Below are 19,077 nucleotides of genomic sequence, written 5' to 3' on the forward strand. Positions count from 1 at the left end.
AAACCAGAGCAGCTGCCCCTGAGTTTGCAGAAGTTTTCCTGCTTAGAAACAACCATCAGAGCATGCAAGCTTCCTCCAGTTGGCTTTCCAGAGAGCAGACAACCTCATTTTCCATCCCACAGCCATGCTCACCACACTTTTTGGGCTGCCAGAACAATGTGAGCTGCTGTTCTTGGATATAATTAGCCCAGATATTTTTGTGTTTGAAATACATTACAGACAAAAGCCCACACGCTTTTCCAGTTGCCACCAAAACCCTTGTGCACATGGGGATAACAGGTGATTATAAAAATAACGTGGTGGGTGTGAAAATCTCCATGTGAGCAGCTCCTGCCTCGTGCTGTGGGTTCTGAGCCACACTGGGGGCACATGGACAAAGAGCAGCTGATCCCCTGGGAGCCTCTGGATTTACACAGAACATGATAAACTTGGGTGTGACCCACTGAGCTGGGTGTGGCTGCTGGGCCCAGCTCATGCTCCCACCCCTGCGAAACCAGGAGGGTATTTCAGGGGCTGTAAAGGTGGTAATTGCATCACTTAATTGGTGCTTTGTCTTAATTTTCTTCTGTCTTCACTCAGAGTTAGGATTAAAAACACGAAGGAGATGAATTTTCTCGTGTTTAGGCTTGGTTGTTTATTAAATCTTGTCTAAAGTACAGAGAGTTGTATAACATTTCTTGCTACCAGCTAGAAGTGAGCAAAATGGAGGTGACTTTAGCTAGTTACAAGGTCTCTTGAAGCTACACAGGCCAATAAAAAATTGACACCTATATTATTTTTACTTTTTACCCAATAACCAAACTTGTGTTACCCACAGTGCAGCTGTCCAACCAGAAACTGCTGCCTGAAATCAGGAAGAAAACAGAACAGAGACAACACCCCAAATCCTCCACCTTGTCCCATCCCTATTGCTGTATTCTAAAAACTTCAAATTCCAAACCCTTCTCCATGTGAAATCACTTCTATTTAGCTACACACCCATGATTTTATCTGCATCACTCAAATTTGGAATCCTTCTCCAAGGCCTCAGGTCCAAAGCAGTGTTCTCCAGGGGGTCAGTGCCAGAAAACACCGAAATCCCAAAAATCCCAGGTTTGTGGGATCCAACAAGGAACCTCCTGTGGGTTGAGGAGCTTAAAACTGGGCTCCTCCCTGGCGAACACTCCAAGTGTGTGAGGAGATCGGGAAGTTTCCCTTCTTTGCGGGCGAATCCGCTCTGCTTGCCGGGGAGCTGCAGTCGTGACAGAGTCGTGACACTGAGTCGTGACACTGAGTCACATCCTTGCCCTCCGGAGGTGTCCGGTTGCTCGCTCGGCTTTGTTGACTCTGCTCCAGTCACCAGCCCTATTTCCTGCACTTATCTCCCGCAGCAGATTTCCCCCGTCCCTCCCTCCGTGCCCATAAACTCCCAAATCTCCCGCAGCCCCAATCTGGGCTCGCAGCCTGTCGGCAGCAGATAGCGGCAGATAAGGGGCCAGCCCACATTGTCTTTCTCCAGCCTGCACCCGGAGTTCGCTTTTAAATCTGAAAATTGTTTGCTTAAGGAAAAGGAAATGTGCCTGAGTGTGCTGGGGGCAGCGGGAGGGGAGGGGGGAGAGGAAGGGAGCGGGTTCAGAGAGAATTGGGGCACACGAGAGGGAGGGTTGATGGGGATGGATGGGGGGAGTTCAGCCAAGGTCCCGGTGCAACACACCCTGAGCTCCTGCCCTGTTCCCAAACATCATTTTGGGCCTTTCCCAAAGGATGGGAGAGTTTCTGCAGCACAGCCCTGGAGGAGCATCTCCCTCAGGAGAGTTTGGGATGTTTCTGCAGCACAGCCCTACATGAGATCTCCCTCAGGAGAGTTTGGGATGTTTCTGCAGCTCATCCTGCATGAGCATCTCCCTCCAGGAGAGTTTGGGATGTTTCTGTAGCACAGCCCTGCATGAGCATCTCCCTCAGGAGAGTTTGGGATGTTTCTGCAGCACAGTCCTGAGGTGAGCATCTCCCTCCAGGAGAGTTTGGGATGTCTCTGCAGCACATCCTGCATGAGCATCTCCCTCAGGAGAGTTTGGGATGTCTCTGCAGCACATCCTGCATGAGCATCTCCTCAGGAGAGTTTGGGATGTTTCTGTAGCACAGCCCTGAGGTGAGCATCTCCCTCCAGGAGAGTTTGGGATGTTTCTGCAGCACATCCTGCATGAGCATCTCCCTCAGGAGAGTTTGGGATGTCTCTGCAGCTCATCCTGCATGAGCATCTCCCTCAGGAGAGTTTGGGATGTCTCTGCAGCTCATCCTGCATGAGCATCTCCCTCAGGAGAGTTTGGGATGTTTCTCTAGCATAGCCCTACATGAGCATCTCCTCCAGGAGAGTTTGGGATGTCTGTGCAGCACATTGTTCATGAGCATCTCCCTCAGGAGAGTTTGGGATGTCTGTGCAGCTCATCCTGCATGAGCATCTCCTCCAGGAGAGTTTGGGATGTCTCTGCAGCACATCCTGCATGAGATCTCCCTCAGGAGAGTTTGGGATGTCTGTGCAGCACATCCTGCATGACCATCTCCCTCCAGGGGAGTTTGGGATGTCTCTGAAGCACAGCCCTGGAGGAGCATCTCCCTCTAAGAGAGTTTGGGATGTCTCTGCAGCACATCCTGCATGAGCATCTCCTCCAGGAGAGTTTGGGATGTCTCTGCAGCACATCCTGCATGAGCATCTCCTCCAGGAGAGTTTGGGATGTTTCTCTAGCACAGCCCTGGCTGAACATCTCCCTCAGGAGAGTTTGGGATGTCTCTGCAGTGCAGCCCTGGATAAGCATATTTTCCAGGAAGATTTGGGATGTCTGTGCAGCACAGCCCTGGGGAGATGCTGTGCCCAGTGCCGTGGCAGCCACAGCTGGGTGCTGCTGGATGTGGCAGTGCTGAGGGCAGAGCTGGCAAAGGCAGCAGAGCATCCCTGCTCCGTGCTCTCCCAGAGACTCAGCAGGGAGTGGCCGGAACACCACACGGGGTTATTTCATTTTAGGAAGGAAGAGCAGCTCAATCCGTGGGGATTCTCTGCCCCATCACCTCCCCACACCATCTCTGACCTCCCAGGAAAATCCTTCACCTGCTCATGTTCCCACAGCGAGAGGAGGAGGAGGGCAGTGAGAACAGATGGCAGCTGCAAACTCCAACTTTTATGGCTGAGCCATCAAAAAATGGCCTCGAAAATTCCAGGGTGGGATTCTGAAGGGCTGGGAGCTGCTGAGATGCCGCCCTGAGTCTCAGGGTGGAGGCAGATGAGCTGTGCCCGGGTTCCTCCCGGCAGGGAGGGCTCAGCTCCCGCTCCCCATCCCGTCTCCATCCCTCCCATTTCCTGCTCCTTTGATTCACGGTGCCCGGCCACCCGTGACCACCCAGGAAATGGGAGCTGCCCCCGGGAGGAGCAGAGCCACGATAACATCACTCCATTTCAGCGGAGCCCATTTGTCACCCGCCCGTCCCGCTGCTCCTGCCGGGACTGTCCCCAGCACACCGGGTGACCCCGGAGCCACCTCTCCTGGCTGCATCCCTGCATCAGAACATCCAGCTCTGCCACAAGGAGCGGGCCTGTGCCTGTTTCCCACCCCTGCCCGTGGGGACACAGAGCCTTTGGGAGCTGGAGTGTCTGAGGAGCGCTGGGCTGAGCTCCTCTGCAGCTGGGAGCAGACAGGCTCTCCCACCTGCCATCCCAACATCCTCCCCACAAAATCCTGCTCTCCTCAGGCCCATTCCCAGTGCTGGGGCTTGGGTTGATACTGGACCCTCAGCCACGAGCAGCAGCCAGGTGGCAAAGGAGCCCGAGCCAGCTTTCCAAGAGCTTTCCAAGGAGCTTTCCAAGGAGCTTTCCAAGGAGCTTTCCAAGAGCCTGGCTGAGACAAAGACACAGTCGAGGACAAATAAACAGCAGCAGAGGAGCAGAGCAGTGGGAGCAGAGCCTGGAGGGCAGCAGGAGCAGGAGGGGAGCCTGACTCGGGATGCCAGAGGGGAGGCTGCAGCCTCCCTGCTCCTTGCCCAGCCCAGCCCAGCAGGAGATGCTGCAGGAAAGGCAGCAGGAGTGTCCTGGAGAAGGATGAACAGCTGTGCATGGCCGTTGCTTTTGGAATTCTGTTACAGATGTTCTCTAGAAGGAATGCAGCCCATTTTCCTGTGGGGTCATGTTCCTGCTCCCCTGCTCATCCCCTTCCTTCCTTTGTGTCCTGTCCCACCACCCAGGGCTGGGCTGGCTCTGCTGAGCCGAGCACAGGGTGTCACATCAGAGCCCTGCCTGGCTCTGCCCTCCACCCAGCTGCTGGGGGACAGGCTGAGAATGGGCCCCATTTCAGTGGCACCGAGGTCACCTGGGAGAGGAGACCTGCTCAGGGTGTCCCCACAGAGGAGAACACCAGGTCAGGATGTCCCACAGGGATGTCCTCACAGGGGTGTCCCCACAGAGGACACCAGCCCAGGATGTCCTACAGGGGAGGACACCAGCCCAGGATGTCCCCACAGAGGAGAACACCAGCCCAGGATGTCCCCACAGGGATGGACACCAGCCCAGGATGTCCCTATAGGGGAGGACACCAGCTCAGGGTGTCCCCACAGAGGAGGACACCAGCTCAGGGTGTCCCTATAGGGGAAGACACCAGCCCAGGATGTCCCCACAGAGGAGGACACCAGCTCAGGATGTCCCCACAGGAATGTCCCCACAGGGAAGGACACCAGCCCAGGGTGTCCCTACAGGGGAGGACACCAGCTCAGGGTATCCCCACAGGGGAGGACACCAGCCCAGGATGTCCCTACAGGGATGGACACCAGCCCAGGATGTCCCCACAGAGGAGGACACCAGCTCAGGATGTCCCCAAAGTAGAGGACACCAGCTCAGGATGTCCCCACAGGGAAGGACACCAGCCCAGGATGTCCCTATAGGGGAGGACACCAGCTCAGGATGTCCCCACAGAGGAGGACACCAGCCCAGGATGTCCCTATAGGGGAGGACACCAGCCCAGGATGTCCCTATAGGGGAGGACACCAGCTCAGGGTGTCCCTATAGGGGAGGACACCAGCCCAGGATGTCCCCACAGGGATGGACACCAGCCCAGGATGTCCCCAAAGGGGAGGACACCAGCTCAGGATGTCCCCAAAGGGAAGGACACCAGCCCAGGATGTCCCCAAAGTAGAGGACACCAGCTCAGGATGTCCCCACAGGAATGTCCCCACTGGGAAGGACACCAGCCCAGGATGTCCCCACAGGGATGGACACCAGCCCAGGATGTCCCCAAAGGGGAGGACACCAGCTCAGGATGTCCCCAAAGGGAAGGACACCAGCCCAGGATGTCCCCAAAGTAGAGGACACCAGCTCAGGATGTCCCCACAGGAATGTCCCCACTGGGAAGGACACCAGCCCAGGATGTCCCCACAGGGATGGACACCAGCCCAGGATGTCCCCAAAGGGGAGGACACCAGCTCAGGATGTCCCCAAAGGGAAGGACACCAGCCCAGGATGTCCCCAAAGTAGAGGACACCAGCTCAGGATGTCCCCACAGGAATGTCCCCACTGGGAAGGACACCAGCCCAGGATGTCCCCACAGGGATGGACACCAGCCCAGGATGTCCCCAAAGGGGAGGACACCAGCTCAGGATGTCCCCAAAGGGAAGGACACCAGCCCAGGATGTCCCCAAAGTAGAGGACACCAGCTCAGGATGTCCCCACAGGAATGTCCCCACTGGGAAGGACACCAGCCCAGGATGTCCCCACAGGGATGGACACCAGCCCAGGATGTCCCCAAAGGGGAGGACACCAGCTCAGGATGTCCCCAAAGGGAAGGACACCAGCCCAGGATGTCCCCAAAGTAGAGGACACCAGCTCAGGATGTCCCCACAGGAATGTCCCCACTGGGAAGGACACCAGCCCAGGGTGTCCCCACAGGGATGTCCCCACAGGGATGTCCCCACAGGGATGTCCCCAGCCCTGCTGTAACCCAGCATGTTCCCCTTTCTCTGGAATGGGTTTGTTGTTTTTGGGGCTGCCAGGGCAGCATTTCCAGGCAGGCTGAGGGACACCCCATGTGCTGTGCTCAGAGCATCCTGCACCATCCCAGCAGGCTTGGCTGGACACTCCTGGTTCCCACTCGAGCAGGGTGCTCCAGGCAGGGCTTGGGCCCAGCTGTGCCCTGCTCCCTGTTGGCTCACCAGTGCCATTCCCTGGAGCAGCACTTTGGGATGGGTGCAGGAGGGGATGGGGACACTGCCTCAGTGCCAGGGACGCTCAGAGCCCAGAGCCCACTATGTCATGTGCAGATGGAAGGGGCCCTGAGTGCCCACCCAGCACCTGGGGCAGCAGGAGGGATGCAGATCCCATGGAGTCACCTCTGGGGTGTGCCCTGCCCTGGCTCAGAGCTGCTCACAGGGCTGGGTGCTGCCCCTGGGAGCTGTTCCTGTGCCAGGAGCCTTTCCTGGGACCCTGCAGGATCCATGGATGCTCCTCCTTTCCCTGGGAGCTGTCCCTGTGCCAGGAGCCTTTCCCGGGACCCTGCAGGATCCATGGATGCTCCTCCTTTCCTGGGAGCTCTCCCTGTGCCAGGAGCCCAGACCCTGCAGGATCCATGGATGCTCCTGCTGTCCCTGGGAGCTGTTCCTGTGCCAGGAGCCTTTCCCTGCAGGATCCATGGATGCTCCTGCTGTCCCTGGGAGCTGTTCCTGTGCCAGGAGCCTTTCCCTGCACCCTGCAGGATCCATGGATGCTCCTGCTGCCCCTGGGAGCTCTCCCTGTGCCAGGAGCCTTTCCCTGCACCCTGCAGGATCCATGGATGCTCCTCCTTTCCCTGGGAGCTCTCCCTGTGCCAGGAGCTCAGACCCTGCAGGATCCATGGATGCTCCTGCTGTCCCTGGGAGCTCTCCCTGTGCCAGGAGCCTTTCCTGGAACCTACTAGGTCAGACAGACCCTGCAGGATCCATGGATGTTCCTGCTGTCCCTGGGAGCTGTCCCTGTGCCAGGAGCTCAGACCCTGCAGGATCCATGGATGCTCCTGCTGCCCCTGGGAGCTGTTCCTGTGCCAGGAGCCTTTCCCTGCACCCTGCAGGATCCATGGATGCTCCTGCTGCCCCTGGGAGCTGTCCCTGTGCCAGGAGCTCAGACCCTGCAGGATCCATGGATGCTCCTCCTTTCCCTGGGAGCTGTCCCTGTGCCAGGAGCCTTTCCCTGCAGGATCCATGGATTCTCCTGCTGTCCCATTTGTTTCAGTTCTTTTCTGTTGCTGTTTTTGCTCTGTTGGGCCGAGCAGATGTTGCACACATCTGGCCACAGCATGTTTGCTCTGCAGGCTGGTCTGTGCTTTCCCTGCAGGGAAGGGAGCAGGGGTGTCCCTGCCACACCTTCTGCTGCACAGCCCAGAGGCTTTGGAGCCTTTGCTGCTGCTCAGGGGCACCCTGTAGCAGCTCCCAGTTAAACTGGGCAGCCTCCAGTGCTCCCAGTGCCAGGCAGCTTTGGGCTGTGCTGCAGAATAATCACTGGGGTTAGGGCTGAGCTTTGCTCTGCACCATGACCTGGCTTTCCAACCAAAGCTCTGGAAGGAACTTTTCCCTGAGGAAAGGTGATGATTAAATATTCCTTTATTTTCTGAGTGTAAAGACTTCACAGCCTCAGCTGCACAGTGGAAATATTATCAGGAAACTACAAATCAATAATTTGTGGTTGCTTAAAGAAAGAGAGAAGTTGCTCTCTAACAAAAATAAATCAGGAGCATACAGTAAAACATTTGATTTTCCACTCTGGTGCAGAGAAGTCCATTTTATGTGAGTGTGTGTGTGGAAAAAAAGAGATCAGTTTCTGAGCATCCTTGTATTTCACAGGCCAGCCCACGCTGTCAGCTCCAGCTGAGGGTTTGAACTGCCAGCCTGTGGTGAGCAGGAAAGGAATTATTGCACAGCCCCACTTCACAGCTCTCTTTTATGGAGACAGCATTGTCTGGAAGCACTGTCTGCCTCCCTAAATATTCTCTGATAAAGCTGTGGCTCCCTGCTACAGAAGTGAAACAGGAAATTTATCCAACACCTCTGTGGAGGCGTGGAAAGCAGAGTGCTGGAAGACTGGCAAGTGTAAAAATCATGGCAAAGTACAAAAAGTCCTTGGCCTGGGCTCTGGGCTGTGAAAATTGAGTTCTTTGCTGACATCAATCCCGATTTGCTGTAATGAGGTGAGGAATTCCATGATTACAAAGGCAAATTCCCAAGCAAAATTGTCCTCCCGTGCTGTGGTCTGGGTAATAAAGCTCCAAACCAGCTGGCTGCCCTCAAAGCAAATGGGGATTTGGGGTTTTAGTATATTATCCATCTTTTCCAATTATCTGCCTTATCCCTCTAGGTGGGAAGGGAGATCCATGAAGTGAGGAAAAAAGGGAAAGGAATACATTTATTTATAGAAACAAGTATTTACAGAAGCAGGGGTGTTGGTTCTCCCACCTCCCCATCTCTGGGGGAATGGACAGAAAAGGGGGTTGGCACTGCTGGATCTTACTGGGGGGATGCCAAGGGGTGTCCTCTCCCACAGGCTCATCCCCTGCAGGAGGGATGGGCTGGGAGGGCCCAGGTGGGGTTTGGGATCTTTGGAGGATTAGGGGAGTTACCCAAGGGAGCAGCTGGTACACAGGGGGGGTCAGCAGGTTATCAGGGTGAGGAGGAGCTGTGTTTCTTACCTGTCTTTCCACAGGAGGAAAAAACTCATCCAAGATGCAAAATCCCCTTCAGCTGCCCTTTCTAGTGGCACTCTCAGGTTTAGGGACATCCAGGGGCTTTGTGCCCCAGGCAGTGACTCCTGAAGGAGAGCTGGGCCCACAAAGTCCTTCTGGGAGCTGCTGCAGGGCTGAGGTGGAGCAGGAGCAGAACTGAGAGAGAGCTGGAGCTGCCCAGGGATAACTGAGAGGGGGAAATGGGGAACTGCTTTATTTGACTCTCTGTGTTTGGGGAAGTGAGAGGGACAACTCCCCAAGAAAATGTTATCCTCCATCCCCTGGGAAGATGTTATCCTCCATCTCCCCGAGAAGATGTTATCCTCCATCTCCCCGAGAAGATGTTATCCTCCATCTCCCCGAGAAGATGTTTTCCTCCATCTCCCCGAGAAGATGTTTTCCTCCATCTCCCCGAGAAGATGTTTTCCTCCATCTCCCCGAGAAGATGTTTTCCTCCATCTCCCCGAGAAGATGTTTTCCTCCATCTCCCCGAGAAGATGTTTTCCTCCATCTCCCCGAGAAGATGTTTTCCTCCATCTCCCCGAGAAGATGTTTTCCTCCATCTCCCCGAGAAGATGTTTTCCTCCATCTCCCCGAGAAGATGTTTTCCTCCATCCCCTGAGAAGATGTTATCCTCCATCTCCCCAGGAAGATGTTTTCCTCCATCTCCCCTGAGAAGATGTTTTCCTCCATCCCCTGAGAAGATGTTTTTCCTCCATCTCCCAAGAAGATGTTTTCCTCCATCCCCTAGGAAGATGTTTTCCTCCATCTCCCCGAGAAGATGTTATCCTCCATCTCCCCTGAGATGTTTTCCTCCATCCCCCCAAGAAATATTTTCCTCCATCCCCCCAGAAGATGCTTTTCCTGAATCTCCCATAGATGCTTCCCTCACCTCCCACGGAGATGCTTTCCTCACTTCCCAAAAAATGCTTTTCCTCCACCTCCAGAGCAGATCCTTCCCTCCACCTGCCAAGGACTCTCTTTCCTGCACCTTGTCCCCTGTCCCAGGGGTTCTGTGACATCTCGGGGCTCGGGGGGCTCAGCCCACCCGGGCTCTCCCGGAGCCGCGCTGCCTCCGCCGGCTCCCGGCTCAGGAACTCTGAAATGCTGGCATCTTGTGGCAGCTCGGGAAAACAACATTTCTGCTGAAAAGCTGCAGCTGGGAGAAATCCCTGCTTGTTTCGGGTCCCGGTGGGCAGGGATGGAATCCCGGGAAGCGGAGAGAGGAGCTGGGCGCGTTTGTTGGGGGATGTGGAAGTCCTGCTCCTCCCACCCCCCGTTCTGCAGCTGCCCTGGCCCTTCCAGAGGACGTGGTTATCCAACTACGAACTTCCCAGATGGGTTTGCATCCCCTTTCTCCCTCCGTGCCACATCGTGCCCTGCCTGTGGTCTCTGGGCTGGGAGGTTGTGTCAATCAGCCGAGAAGCTGAGACCACATGAGACATTTCCCTCATCTGATTTCGGAAGATCTGAGGGAGCTGAGGTTTGATGGCAGCTCTGTCCCCTCCAGCCAGTGCCAGGTAGGGGTGAAAGATCTCTGTGGGTTTGGCTCAGGCCTTCTCCAGCTCCTTTTGCCAGATGGACTCAGCCAAGCCCAGCTGCAGTGCTGGGGAAAATTCTTTAATCCATCGGAGTTCCCACAGCTGCAGTTTCAGGTGGATTCACTCAGGGTGAATTTTGGCTTATTGGGTGCCAAATCCCCTCCTCAGAGCCCTTCTGGACTCACAAATTCTTATCTCAGAGCATTAAATCACCAGGAGCAGCCCCCACCCCCTCTCCCCCCTGTCCTGGCAAGGACACTCCAGGAGCTCCTGTGGCTCTCACTGCTCTGAAAAATGACTTGAGGACCTGGAGCCCTTTAATTTAACAGGAAACATCAAATATCCCAGGGATATAAATCACCCAGGAGAAGCAGGCTATGAGAACATCTGGCTCTGGAGGCTCCTGTACGGTCTGATGGCACCAGGACAGGAACTGGGAGGGATCCGATCTGGGCATGGCAGGACATGCAGGGCTCAGCAGGAGCTCTGAGCCTGAGCAGCTCCAGAGGAACCCGGGTTAAGATGAGCCCAGGGAGGGGACTCGTGTCCCACCTCCAGGGCAAGCCCCACCTGCCAGCAGCTCTCCCAAACCTTCCCCAGGTGTTCCCAAACCCTGCTGAATGCCCTGCCCAGGTGAGCTGAGCCCTGGCTGCCCCACTCCGGGCTGAGGGACGTGAACTCAGAAAACCTGCAGAGGATGAGGCAGCCCCAGGTGTGTCTGTCTGTCCTGATAACCCAGCAGGGCTGGGAGCACTGGGCTCCTCCCTGCTCCCCCAGGAGGATGGGGAAGAGACCATGGATTAATAGGGATTAATGGATTAATAGAGTTTTGGGGAGTTCTGGGACTGTTTTCTGCAGAACTCCTGCTGGTCTGGCAGCCCATGGGTTCAGGGTGGCTGAAGGCTCCCAGGAATGATTTCTTGGCAAAACGTGCTGGGATTTTTTTTTTTTCTGGGGAAAAAATAACCATCTTCTAAGGAATGTGCTGAGGGATTGTTTTCACAGCCACAATGGGCTTTGGAGGATGATGCTCATAGAGAAAAGAGCAACTTAAGGGGCACCAACTGCAACATTGGAGAGAACAGACACACTTTGGGGGGCAAATCCTTCTTTGCTCTGTGCTTTGTTTGACTGGGGAGGCAGCCTGGGAGCCATCCTTCACCCAGAGAGGCTTCTGACATGCAAGCCCAGCTCTGAATCACTTCCTCCTTTATTAGAAATAACCATTGGCACAAGCTGCCACGGGAAGTGATGGATTCTCCATCTCTTGAAGTCCTTAAATCAAGACCGGATGCCATTTGGGAAGAGAAGTGGAGCCAGGCAGGAGGGCTGGGAGCAGGACTGAGGGGATGGACTCATCTGGGCTGCGTTAGGAGGGAAGGCAGCCCGGATAATCTACGGCTCTCTCTGCTCAGAGGGCTGTGCAGGTTCAGATCTGCAGCCAGAGTGGGAGGCTCCTCCCGTGCCTGTGGCACAGCAGCGCCCTGGGGTGCAGAAAGGCTCTGAAGTGCCTGGAGAGCTCCCAGTGCCTGCAGACTGATCCTCCCTGGTGCCTGAGCAGCTGTCACTGCCCAGGAAAGGATCTGTGCTCTGCTACCCCAAAACCCCCTTGGGATGTTCCTGCTCCCAGGCTGGGCACTCGTGGTGCCCAAAGGTTCTCCACATCCTCGCCCTTCCCAGCTCTCCTGCACTTGGAGGTGCCTCTCCTCCACCCTCTCAGCCCAAGCAAACTCACAATAATCAAACTCGAGGTAATTACAGCAGCAGGGGAAGCTGCTGCAAACTCCCCAGCCCTGCCATGGAGTGGCCAAAAGGAGAAGAGCTTGGGGAGTTTATTTCTGGCTCTTTCCAGCACTTGAGATGGATGTGGAAAACAAGCCAGGAAAGGCAGGAGGGAGGGAATCCACCGAGCTCAAAATGAAAAGCTCAGCCCAGGTCTGTTGACAGTGACTTTGTGCTCTAGGTCTTGCCCAGGTGAAGAGAAAAGCACAGAGACCAAAGTCTGGGGCTTTGAGAGATTTAATCCTCAGACACGTTTGCCGTGATTTAATAGGAAAAGAGCATCTCACTTGTGACCTCTGCCTCCCTGGAGGAGAAAAGGAGCATTTATTCAGCCCTGAGACTGTCTGCACCTGCAGATCTCTGATGGAGAGTGGTTTGTGCTGCCCTTGGCTGGGCCAGATCATCCCTCCCTTCCCGGGAATTGGGGGGCTCCATCCCCATCCCTCTCCCCGGGAATATGGGGGGCTCCATCTCCATCCCTCTCCCTGGGAATTTTGGGGGCTCCAGCTCCATTCCCGTCCCTCTCCCCGGGAATTTGGGGGGCTCTATCCCCATCCCTCCCCCTGGGAATTTTGGGGGCTCCAGCTCCATTCCCGTCCCTCTCCCCGGGAATTTGGGGGGGTTCCATCCTCATCCCTCTCCCCGGGAATTTGGGGGGTTCCATCCTCATCCCTCTCCCCGGGAATTTGCGGGCTCCATTCCCGTTCCCGTCCCTCTCCCCGGGAATTTGGGGGCTCCATCCCCATCCCTCTCCCCGGGAATTTGGGGGCTCCATCCCCATTCCCGTCCCTCTCCCCGGGAATTTGGGGGCTCCATCCCCATTCCCGTCCCTCTCCCCGGGAATTTGGGGGGCCCCATTCCCGTCCCTCTCCCCGGGAATCTGGGGGCTCCATCCCCATTCCCGTCCCTCTCCCCGGGAATTTGGGGGCTCCAGCCCCATTCCCGTCCCTCTCCCCGGGAATTTGGGGGCTCCATCCCCATTCCCGTCCCTCTCCCCGGGAATCTGGGGGCTCCATCCCCATTCCCGTCCCTCTCCCCGGGAATTGGGGGGCTCCATCCCCATTCCCGTCCCTCTCCCCGGGGAGCTCCAGCCCTCCCTGCAGCGCGGCCGGCCGGCGGCTCCCGGGGATGCTGCTGCCTTCAGGCTTTAAAAAAAACCCGAACACAGGGGAGCGGAGAGGTCACTGCAGAGAAAAGCAAAATGTGAAATCTGTGCGTACATTAACCCTGGAAAAAAAAAAAAAAAAATGGAAAACACGGCAAAAAATAACGGGAGCTGCTGGGAATGCTGCAAGTGAGGGGATGGACCTGGAGCTCTCCCGGATTTGCTGCAGCTCGAGGATTCTCATGTAGGATTAAATCTTTAAAGTGAAGTTCAAAGCTCAGATCCACCTGAACCTTCCAAACCAGCAGCTCCATCAGCGGAGAAACGCCTCTACATTTCCTCCTCGTTTTCATTTATTTTAAACAAAACCGTAACGTTGTCAGCCGAGCGCTCGTCCCGATGGGTGAGAGCTTGGGAGTGGCACTGACGGAATGTGAGAGCAAGGGAAGGGAGAGGGGAAAATGGGTTATTGTATCACCCGGGCAGAGAGAGAGAGGAAGGAAAGAAAGAGAGAGAGAGAAGGAAAGAGAAAGAGAGAGATAGAGAAGAAAAGAAAGAAAGAAGAGAGAGAGAAGAAAAGAAAGAAAGAGAGAATGAAAGAGAGCGAGAGAGAAGGAAAGAAGGAAAGAAAATAAAGAAGGAAAGAAAGAAGGAAAGAAAATAAAGAAGGAAAGAAGGAAAGAAAATAAAGAAGGAAAGGAAAGAAGGAAAGAAAATAAAGAAGGAAAGAAAATAAGGAAAGAAGGAAAGAAAGAAAAAGAAAGAAGGAAAGAAAATAAAGAAGGAAAGAAGGAAAGAAAGAAAAAGAAAGAAGGAAAGAATATAGATTCTGATATTTTGGTGTAGGAATGGAGGGTTTTGCTATAACACCGGAGATGACTTTATTTGCTCTTGCTTTGAGTTGGAAAAGGATCTTTTTAAGGCAATTGAAATCCATGCAAAGGCTGGATGGGGCCTGGAGCAGCCTGGGACAGTGGGAGGTGTCCCTGCCACGGCAGGGGTGCAGTGAGATGGGCTCGAAGGTCTCTCCCAACCCAGTCCTTGATAAAGTTCTGGAATGGCCTGCCGGGGAAGCTGGTGGAGTCAGCATCCCTGGTGTGCTTGGAAAAGGCTGGATGTGGCACTCGGTCCGTGGTTTCTTTGGGATGTTGGGCATTGGTTGGACTCGATGATCTCGAAGGTCCCTTCCAGCCAGGTGATTGTGACTCTGTGGGACCCTTCTGGGGCTCCGTGGTCCCTCAGTGTGACTCTGGGACCCTTCTGGGGCTCCGTGGTCCCTCGGTGTGACTCTGTGGGACCCTTCTGGGGCTCCGTGGTCCCTCGGTGTGACTCTGGGACCCTTCTGGGGCTCCGTGGTCCCTCGGTGTCCTTTGGAACCCTCCTGGGGCTACGTGGTCCCTGGGTGTGACTCTGGGACCCTTCTGGGGCTCCGTGGTCCCTCGGTGTGACTCTGTGGGACCCTCCTGGGGCTCCGTGGTCCCTCGGTGTGATTCTGTGGGACCCTCCTGGGGCTCCGTGGTCCCTCGGTGTCCTTTGGAACCCTCCTGGGGCTCCGTGGTCCCTGGGTGTGACTCTGGGACCCTTCTGGGGCTCCGTGGTCCCTCGATGTGACTCTGTGGGACCCTCCTGGGGCTCCGTGGTCCCTCAGTGTGACTCTGTGGGACCCTCCTGGGGCTCCGTGGTCCCTCGATGTGACTCTGTGGGACCCTTCTGGGGCTCCGTGGTCCCTCGGTGTGACTCTGGGACCCTCCTGGGGCTCCGTGGTCCCTCGGTGTCCTTTGGAACCCTCCTGGGGCTCCGTGGTCCCTGGGTGTGACTCTGGGACCCTCCTGGAGCTCCGTGCTCCCTCGGTGTGCGGGGCTGCTCCAGCACCGCTGCAGACCCCTGACCCTGCAGCTCAGCTCCCGACCCTCCAAAACCAATCCCCTCCTTCCCCACGGAGGGCTGAGCGCCCTTCCCTGCCCCCAGATGTGCTGGGGGACGAACAGCCCGCAGGCTGTGAGCTTCTCCAGATGCTGGGAGGGGAAACCCAGCCCAGCAGAGCAGGGCAGAACCCACCGGGCGCTCCGGACCGCAGCGCGGGGAGCTTTGCCAAAGCCGGCAGCGGCTTGGGCGCTATACATTTATTTTCTCGGATGGGTGAGGAGGCTCTTTGGTCAGCGGGGGGCTCACGGGCTGGGATCGCCTTCGGGCGGCGTCCTTGCGCTTCCCGAGCTGCGGCAGGGGCGCAGCCGAGCCGCTGTCGAGCGCGGAGCTGCGGCTTTCGGGGAGGCGCTGCCGCCTGAGCTCAGCTAAGGGAGCGCTTTTAATGGGAAACGACACAGGTTTGGCGCTTGGAGGATGCGGACCCAACTTCTGGGATGCCAAAATGGGAGCAAACTCCGGGCTGCAGGGCCGGTGACTGCACGGAGGGTCTGAGCCAGCTGCCTGCGGGATGTGAGGTTACCCAACACCCGGGTCTGGTGTGAGGGTGATGTTTCCTCCTTGGGATGGAGGCTGCGTCCCCACGGGGTGATTTTCAGGGCTCTGGGTCACTCTGGGTGTCCCAGCAGTGGCTGCTCTCTCCTCACCTGCACCCCAGCCTTGGCAGAGGAGGGAGGGGCGAGTGGGAGTGCCCGGGAGGGACTGAAGGAAAAGTAAAAATAATTGGAGAAAGTTTAATCTCAGCCCCAAACCCCCTTATTTCTCTCCCTCTTGTCATCTCCTTCCCCAGCCTGGAAGCAGCTCTGGCAGTGCTTGGATCCCTGCTTGAGCCTTACAAACTTGTGATGTTTCTGAGCAGGATCACGGAATTCCAGAATGGTTTAGGTCAGAAGCGACTTAAAGCTCATGCAGCCCCACCCTGCCCTGGGCAGGGACACTTTCCAACATCCCAGGTGCTCCAAACCCTCCAGCCTGGGACCCTCCCAGGGATGGGGCAGCCACAGCTGCTCTGGGCACCCTGTGCCAGGGGCTCCCCACCCTCACAGGGAGAATTTCCTCCTGATTTCCAATCTGAACCTCCTCCCTCTCACTTTCAGGACCAGATGGAGCTGGGGGGGCACAGCTCTGGTTGGACTGTGCCCCTGATGAGAAGCAGTGAGGCAGAGGCAAAGCAGGGCCTGGTGTTGGCTCCTCGTTATTAAATTGCCTCTGATTCTCGGCTGTGTCCATCACACAGTGAGATAACAGCCATCATAATGCATAAACTCTAATGGGAATGCACAGAAGCCAGAGCACAGGTGGGTGACAAGGGCACAGGAGCCTTTTAGCATCCCCAGGACTGACCCTTCATGGCCCTCAAAGCCACATGCACCACAAGTATTTTCATGAAATCCAGGAATGGTTTGGGTGGGAAGGGACCTTAAATCCCATCTCATCCCACCCCTGCCATGGACAGGCACAACTTCCACTATCCCAGGCTGCTCCAAGCCCTGTCCAGCCTGTCCTTGGGACCCTGGGGCAGCCACAGCCTCTCTGTGCCAGGGCCTCACCCCCTCCCAGGGAGCAATTCCTGCCCAATATCCATCCATCCCTCTGGCAGTGGGAGCCATTCCCTGTGTCCTGCCCCTCCATCCCTTGTCCCCAGCCCCTCTCCAGCTCTCCTGGAGCCCCTTTAGGCCCTGGGAGGGACTGAAAGGTGTCCCTGGAGCCTTTTCTTCTCCAGGCTGAACAACCCTCATTCTCTCAGCCTCTCCTTGCAGGAAAATCATTTCCACGTTCCCTTGCACTGCATCCCCACACAAACAGGGCAGCTGAGATTCCCAGGGCTGGGAACTGGGAACATCCTTGGATTTTTCTGTTCCAGGTTAGCCTGGAATGGGCCAGACCCTGCTGTGGTGCTGGGTTCTCCTCTCCTTTCCTGCCAACCCCACTCCAGAGCACCCCTGGCCTCTGTGTGAGCACAGCCAGAGGAGATGGGGAGGATGGGAGGGCTGGTGGCCACTGGGACTGAGGAGGATGGGAGGGCTGGTGGCCACTGGGACTGAGGAGGGCTGGTGGCCACTGGGGCTGAGGAGGATGGGAGGTTGGTGGCCAGTGGCACTGGGGAGGATGGGAGGGCTGGTGGCCACTGGGGCTGGGGAGGATGGGAGGTTGGTGGCCAGTGGGACTGAGGAGGATGGGAGGTTGGTGCCACTGGGGCTGGGGAGGATGGGAGGGCTGGTGGCCACTGGGGCTGGAGAGGATGGGAGGGCTGGTGGCCACTGGGGCTGGGGAGGGCTGGTGGCCAGTGGCACTGGGGAGGATGGGAGGTTGGTGGCCAGTGGCACTGGAGAGGATGGGAGGTTGGTGCCACTGGGACTGGGGAGGATGGGAGGGTTGGTGGCCAGTGGGACTGGAGAGGATGGGAGGGCTGGTGGCCAGTGGCACTGGAGAGGATGGGAGGTTGGTGGCCAGTGGCACTGGGGAGGATGGGAGGTTGGTGGCCAGTGGCACTGGGGAGGATGGGAGGGCTGGTGCCACTGGGACTGGGGAGGATGGGAGGTTGGTGCCACGGGGACTGGGGAGGATGGGAGGTCTGGTGGCCACTGGGACTGGGGAGGATGGGGGGTTGGTGGCCAGTGGCACTGGGGAGGGTTGGTGGCCACTGGGGCTGGGGAGGGTTGGTGGCCAGTGGCACTGGGGAGGATGGGAGGTTGGTGGCCACTGGGGCTGGGGAGGATGGGAGGTTGGTGCCACTGGGACTGGGAGAAAAGGGTCAGCCAGGGCACTGGCAGTGACCCCGGTGCACACTGAGTGTTATTGCAGCCGTGCTGGGTGAGGCTGGGGCTGTCCCTGGAGAGGAGTGCTGGCTGCCAGCAAAGCTCCTCTTAACAACAATTAATGGCACCTAATTACTCTTTCTTTTGTCTTTTATTTAGCAACGGGGCTCAGCCCAGGAAGCCCCGGCTTCCACTGAGTGTTTTGACTCAGAACTGCAAAGGGCTCGTTTCTTGCACAAACACGACCAGCAAAGTCCCCAAACTCCTGCAGATCCCCTCCTGCCCCCCGTGTACCCCCAGAGTGTCACAGGGACACATCCTGCACCATCAGCACCCCCTCTGCTGCCTTGTGGCCCAGGATGGAAAATTCCCTGCCCAGATCCCTTCTCCCTGGAGTTCTGTGTCTGTCCCATGCAGGAGAGCCCCCAGCTCAGAGGGATGTGGAGAAATGGTTCTGCTGAGCCAAACCAGCAGCTCCACTCTTGGGTCCTCCTGGGAACCAGAGATAAAAGCGGGAGAAAAGGGGCTGATCCATCCCTGTGATCCTCTCCAAGCTCCAAACTGGGATTTCCTGAGCCAAAGCTCATTTCTTTAGTAGCCCTGGGTGGATTTTTCTTCCTTGAATTTCTTGAGCTGGTTCCTGATCCCATGCCAGCCTTTCATCTCTCCTGGCAGTTTCCAGTGGCATCTGTTTTGTTGTCCTCCTGGGATGGACAGATGGCCTGGAGGGCAGCACACAGCAAGGTCTGGCTGCTGGCTCAGCATCACTGCAGGTCGGGATGGAGGACTGGGAGCATCTCCCGGGGGCAGAGGACCACAAGGATCTGTTTGAACTTGGAAAGAGCAGCCCGAGGCTGAGCATCAGTCTGACATGAGGCTGACATGAGCAGCAAGAGGTGTCTGGGATGTGGAAATGTTTTTTTTGGGAACTGGTGAGGGATAACCACAAGCCAACCCACGCCAGAGGAAAAGGCTGTGCCTGGCAGTGTGCATAGAAAAGGGGGCAAAAACTTCTGCTCCCAGGGATTGGGGGTGAAGCAACATTTGGGGAGGATGGGAGGCAGAATGGGGATGAAAATGGGGCCGAGCTGTGCCCTGAGGGCAGGACAGTGAGAGGGCAGGGAGGGGAGCAGGGCAGGGCAGCGCCACACGAGCGGCAGGAAGAGGCAGCTAAAATAAGCGGAGGGGTGGAAACGGGAGGAGAGAGCACCAGGGAGATAACAGAAAGGTTAGAGAGGAAAGGCAGGGGAAGTGAGCTGAAAACAGCC

Source organism: Oenanthe melanoleuca, chromosome 24 (assembly GCF_029582105.1).
Source record: "Oenanthe melanoleuca isolate GR-GAL-2019-014 chromosome 24, OMel1.0, whole genome shotgun sequence".
In the NCBI taxonomy this organism is placed as follows: Eukaryota; Metazoa; Chordata; class Aves; order Passeriformes; family Muscicapidae; genus Oenanthe; species Oenanthe melanoleuca.